Source organism: Grus americana, chromosome 36 (assembly GCF_028858705.1).
Source record: "Grus americana isolate bGruAme1 chromosome 36, bGruAme1.mat, whole genome shotgun sequence".
NCBI lineage: Eukaryota > Metazoa > Chordata > Aves > Gruiformes > Gruidae > Grus > Grus americana.
The window spans coordinates 441,397-447,869 of record NC_072887.1 but is presented as its reverse complement, the minus strand read 5'-3'; positions in this window follow the sequence as shown (position 1 = coordinate 447,869).

The following is a 6,473-nucleotide window of genomic DNA, read 5'->3' as shown; positions in this document are numbered from 1 at the left end:
GAGACCTGGTTACCCAGGATACAGAGGAAGCTGAGGCACTAAATAAATTTTTTGCCTCAGTCTTTACTGGCAAGTGCACGAACCACACTGCCCAGGTTACAGAAGGCAAAGGCAGGGACTGGGAGAATGAAGAACCACCCAGTGTAAGAGAAGATCAGGTTCAAGAATATCTAAGGAACCTGGAGGTGCACAAGTACATGGGACCTGATGAGATGCATCTGTCTGTCCTGAGGGAACTGGTGGATGAAGTGGCCAAGCCACTCTCCATCATATCTGAGACATCATGGCAGTCCAGTGAAGTTCCCACTGACTGGAAGAGGGGAAACATAACCCCCGTTGTTAAAAAGGGTAAAAAGGAAGACACAGGGAACTACAGGCTGGTCAGTCTCACCTCTGTGCCTGGCAAGATCATGGAGAAGACCCTCCTGGAGACTATGCTCAGGCACATGGAAAATAAGGAGTTGATTGGTGACAGCCAACATGGCTTCACTAGGGGCAAATCGTGCCTGACAAATTTGGTGGCCTTCTATGATGGGGTCACAGCATTGGTCGACAAGGGAATAGCAACAGATGTCGTCTACCTGGAGTTGTGCAAAGCAATTGACACTGTCCTGCATAACATCCCTGTCTCTAAATTGGAGAGACGTGGATTCGATGGATGAACCACTCAGTGGATAAGAAATTGCCTGGATGGTTGCACTGAAAGAGTTGTGGTCAATGGCTCAATGTCCAAGTGGAAACCAGTGATGAGTGGTGTTCCTCAGGGGTGGGTACTGGGACCAGCACTGTTCAACATCTTTGCCGGCGACATGGACAGTGGGATGGAGTGCACCCTCAGCAAGTTTGCCGACAACACCAAGCTGTGTGGTGTGGTCGACATGCTGGAGAGAAGGGATGCCATCGAGAGGGACCTTGACAGGCTGGAGAGGTGGGCCCGTGCGAACCGCATGAAGTTCAACAAGGCCAAGTACAAGGTCCTGCACATGGATTGGCACAATCCTAAGCACAACTACAGGCTGGGTGGAGAATGAATGGAGAGCAGCCCTGAGGAGAGGGACTTGGGGGTGTTGATTGATGAGAAGCTCAACATGAGCCGGCAGTGTGCGTTTACACCACAGAAAGCCAACTGCATCCTGGGCTGCATAAAAAGAGGTGTGACCAGCAGGTCGAGGGAGGTGATCCTGCCCCTCTGCTCTGTTGAGACCCCACCTGGAGTACTGCATCCAGCTCTGGGGTCTGCAGTACAAGGAAGACATGGAGGTGTTGGAGTGAGTCCAGAGGAGGGCCACGAAGTTGATGAGAGGGCTGGAGCACCTCTACTATGAGGACAGGCTGAGGGAGTTGGGATTGTTCAGCTTGGAGAAGAAAAGACTCCAGGGAAACCTAACTGTGGCCTTCCAGTACCTAAAGGGGCCTACAGAAAAGCTGGAGAGGGCCTGTTTATCAGGGAGTGTAGTGATAGGACAATGGGTAATCAGTTTAAACTAAAAGAGGGTAGATTTAGATGAGATATTAGGAAGAAACTCTTCACTGTGAGGGAAGTGAGGCACTGGAACAGGTTGCCCAGAGAGGTAATGGAGGGTCCATCCCTGGAAGTGTTTAAGAACAGGTTGGATGGGGCTTTGGGCAACCTGGTCTAGTGGAGGGTGTCCCTGCCCATGGCAGGGGGTTGGAACTAGATGATCTTTAAGGTCCCTTCCAACCCACACCATTCTATGATTCTATGATAAGAAAGCAGCACCACCCCCACCAAAACCTTGCCGCGTAAACCCTATACAGACATACTGTATGCCAGCCTGTACAGTCAAAGCAGAAAGGCATCTGCAGGTGGACATTCAGAGCAGCAAGCTAAGGAGGTGCTCTGAAGAATGTGTTGACCAGCTCGGCCTTTCTCCCTTTGCAGACATCAGGGACTGTTCTCCAAAGGCTTTGATGAGCCCTTGTGAAAGCCACCTCAGAGCTCTGCAGGGATGTGTTTCCATGCTATAAAAGCCCTCTTTCCAAGCAAAAGATGTGAGCTGGCTGCGGAAGACATTGCTTCACCAGCCCTTTCCACACAGCCACCTGGCACTTCTGATCCATCAGGGAAGCAATGATGAGCTGAAGTCAGAAGGCAGAAACAGGGACTGCTTGTTACAGAGGAGGAGGTCTGCTCAGTCTGCTCATGGCACACCTCATTACTGTGCTCTGCTCTTCATCTCTTTCTCTCTCTCCCCCTCTCCCACTCATTTTCCCTGTGCTGTCTGCTTGTTGTCTCTTCTTGCTTTCTTTGCCAAGGGCCATGTTCAGAAGAAGCAGAAGGATGTGGTTGAATGGGTGCTGAGTTAGAGGAACTCCTCACCAAAGTGTGCTGCCATGTCCAGAAAGCTTTCCTCGTATTCAAGGGGAGCTTAGACCTGGGTTAGTAAGAAAGCTCCACCGAGGATTATAAACAGAGAAATCACATCAGGGGCCCCATCAGAAGTCACAGACACTCGGCCCATGACTAAACCATGGGTCTAACCCAAGTGGGTAGGTATAAAAATGCCAGGCGTGCTTTCACATGATTAAATCAAGCTGTACTTCTTCAAACTACTGTTTCCTATTTTCCCATAGTCAGAAAGAAAAGAAAGAATATAGGCAACCCAAAGCACCCAACATTTCGAGGTGGGTTTTTTTCCCCTGAAAGCAGAGGAAAAGTAACGCATTCCTAAAGAGTAACAGTGAGTACATACAAAAAAGCAGTAACATACCTTGAGCGAAATCCCTTCTCAACGCTGTCTCTCCTGAGCTGAACTGGCTTTCACTGGTAGGGCAATGGTGCACTTAGAGGCAGCCTTCAGTGTCATTGAACTTTACACAGTTCCAGGAAACAGGGCTCATAAAAAACTGTTGGGACTTTGACACTCGGCCTGGCAGTGACTGGCAGAAGAATCCTTTGCAGCCTAGGAAAGTCCTGTTCCAAGTACCGATCGTATCTGGGGATGAGATTTAGTGCTGTGTCCCTCTTTAAGGAATGCCTGCAGATAACCTGAGGAAGAAAGGTTGCAGAACATATGTGATGTGTGCATGGAGGTATCATGAATATGCCTCTGCTATTGATAACATACAAACGGCTCATAAACTGCATAGCTTAGAACACTAAGTACAAGACGGTTGTACTTCCAGGAATGGATCACCCCACTTTTCAAAGTTGGAGAGAAATTACTTTCTTGTCATGCTCTCTCACGCACTCTTTCTCTCTCTCATGTATTTAAAAGGAGCCCTGATAACGGGTTTAGGCAACATACTTATTTTATGCAGGGCTATATATGCAACCCTAAACCAAAACCATTTTGAAGCATGGAGGGAAAAATAAAAAAGTGCAGGGCAGGGCAAGGCAGAGCAGAGCAGAGGTCAGAAGAGAAAAGCAATGGAGATGAAGATGAAGATGAAGATGAAGATGAAGATGAGGAGAGGAGAGGAGAGGAGAGGAGAGGAGGAGAGGAGAGGAGAGGAGAGGAGAGGAGAGGAGAGGAGGAGAGGAGAGGAGAGGAACCCATGTTGACTGTGGCTGATGATTGCATTGTCCTTTAAATGCCTTTCAATAGAACCCAGTATGATCTTCTCCCTAATTTTTCCAGGTCCTGAGTTTAGACTAACAGGCCCTAGCTCCTAGGTCTTCCCTTATGCCCTTCCTGTAAATTGGAATAATGTTGGCTACCTTCCAGTCAGTAGGAAGCTCCCCAGACTCCCAAGACCTTCGGCAGACAATCGAGAGGGGTTCTGCCGTAGCATCCACTAGCTCCTTCAGTGCTCTGAGATGAATACTATCAAGCCCCATGGACTTATGAACATTCAGCTGATACAACTGGTCCCTTACAATTTCAGTGTCCACAAATGCAAGGTCACTGCTCCTGCAGTCGTTGTCCTCCAACTCAGAGGACTGGGCAGCCCAAGGTCTATCAGTATTATTAAAGACAGAGGCAGGAAAAGCATCAACTGCATCTGCTTTTTCCTCACCCGTATTTGTCAGGTGACCATCTTCAGCAAGTATCAGCCCAATGTTTTCTTTAGACATCCTCTTGCTCTTAATGTACTTATAAAACCCTCTCCTGTTGTCTGGCAAAACCCTGGCCGGTTTCGACTCTAGTTGAGTTTTGCCTTTCATGTCTTCTCCCTGCGTATACAAACTGCAACTCTGTAATCTTCATGGGAAGCCTGACCTTGCTTCCAGAGATTGTGCAATATATTTAGTCGTCCACATATATAGCTTTCTAATACTGCTTAGTGATGTAATAATTCAGGTGGCTTTGAATGGATTGATAAATCTGAAGAAAACATATTTTCAGCCATACCAGTGTCTTGTTTACTGAGAGTGAGATGGCATGGAAACAGCTTTGAAAGAGAGTAGCCGTGATAAACCAAATTGTCTCGTTATTTTCACTTTTATTTTTGATTGTTAGTAAGGTTGTCAGTATGTTAGTTATCTCTCAGGGGGTTCACCACTCCAAAATACGTAATCCTATAGTAGGTGCACCAGTCTCCTTGATTTCTTTTACAAGCACTCCTGGGCTGCAGGAGTGAAGCAGATGTGGAGTTTACTGACTACAAGCTCCCTTTGAGATTTTCCCCACAGGGCTTCCAGACATGATGCAGAACTTGCAAGACACACGCTCCATTTCAGAGTGACGCTAGTGGCACTAGACACCTCTCCTCAGTTGAATAAATTTACCCCTAGGTCTATAGCCAGAGGCCAAGAAAAGTCTCCACTGCATCCCAAATATCACTAACCTGCAGAACTGCACTTGCAATGGCAGTATGCACATCTTCTTGCCCTCCAACGGGAGCTTGGTGACCAGTCGAGTGTAAACTGAACTGCAGACATAGACACTCAGACAGATGAATCTGCAGAGAACAATCACCTCCCTTGACCTGTTGGCAACACTCCTACTAATGCAGTGTAGAAAATATAGAAGCTTAGCTATAAGAAAATTCATGTTAACTAGAAAGCTGCTTAAGGCCTAGAACTGTTTCAAGGCCTATAATCGTGGGAAAGGGGTTTGTAACCAAGGTAATAGGTAATGAAGCTAACTGACCATGGCAATGTACAATGCTGCTATGGTCCATGTACAGTCCCTGCCCAACCAGACAACAGGCCCAGGAATATGAATCTTATGAAGTAAATTGCTATGGACAGGTGCATCCACAGCCAGGATACTGCGCATGCCTGCAAGAAGAGGGTCATCCAGCGGACACGGGTGCGAGACCACTGATGACCACCAGAGACCCATTGAGGACCACTGACTCAAATCACTGAGCATGCGTGACGGGGAGGAGAATATGGAAATGGATTCTAAGAAATTATTATCATAAGACTGCCTTTTCTTGGAAAAATAATGAATACGTATATTTCGATTCTATATAACCTGTGTGTTGGTAATCACCTGTATGCATGTTTGGTGGAGCTGTTTCCCCCATGCATCCAGCGCTGCAATAAAGCAAACCTAGGGTAACTCACGTCTGGTAGATTTCTTTTACAGCAGCCCAGGATAACGGTAGCCTTCTTTGTCCCAGGGGCAAATTTCTGGCTCAACTTGGTGGGTCAACGTGGTGACAGCCAGCACCCCCAGGGCCTTTTCTGCCAAGCTGCAGTCCAGTAGATCAGTCCTAACTTGTCCTGGGGCATGGGGTTGTTCCTCCCTGTTGGCAGGTCTTTGCACTTCCCCTTGTTGAATTGCATGAGGTTCCTGTCAGCCCATTTCCCCAGCCTGTCAAGGTCCCTCTGGATGGCAGCATAACTCATCTCGTGTACCAGTCAAACCTTCCAGTTTTGCATCTGTGGTGGGTTGAACTTGGCCAGCTGCCCGATGCCCACCCAGGTGCTCTCACTCCCCCTCCTCAATAAGGCAGGGAGAAAATAAGATGAAAAGGTCACGATAAAGACAAGTAGATCGCTTACAAATTATCATCATGGTGAAAACAGACTCAACTTTGGGAAAATTTATTTAATTTATTGCCAATTAAGATATATATTTGGATGTCAAGAAACAAAGACAAAATTAAAGCAATGCCTGCCCTCCACCGCTGCCTTTCCCAGGCTCAACATCACCCTGTCATCCCCAAATCCTACCCCAGTCTCCCTACTTCAGTGGCACAGGTGTTGTCCCAAAAGCAGGGTCATTTACCAGGTGTGCGGTACGCCAATATACACACAGAGCAGGGGTATTTTATTTATTTCATGTCTGCACAGAGATGGGTGCTACGACACTACACAGAATCTACAACATATAGAATCATAGAATCATAGAATGATTTGGGTTGGAAGGGACCTCAAAGATCATCTAGTTCCAACCCCCCTGCCATGGGCAGGGACACCCTCCACTAGACCACATTGCCCAAAGCCTCATCCAACCTGGTCTTAAACACTTCCAGGGATGGGGCCTCCACAACCTCTCTGGGCAACCTGTTCCACTCTAAAGAATTTCTTCCTAACATCTAATCTAAATCAACCT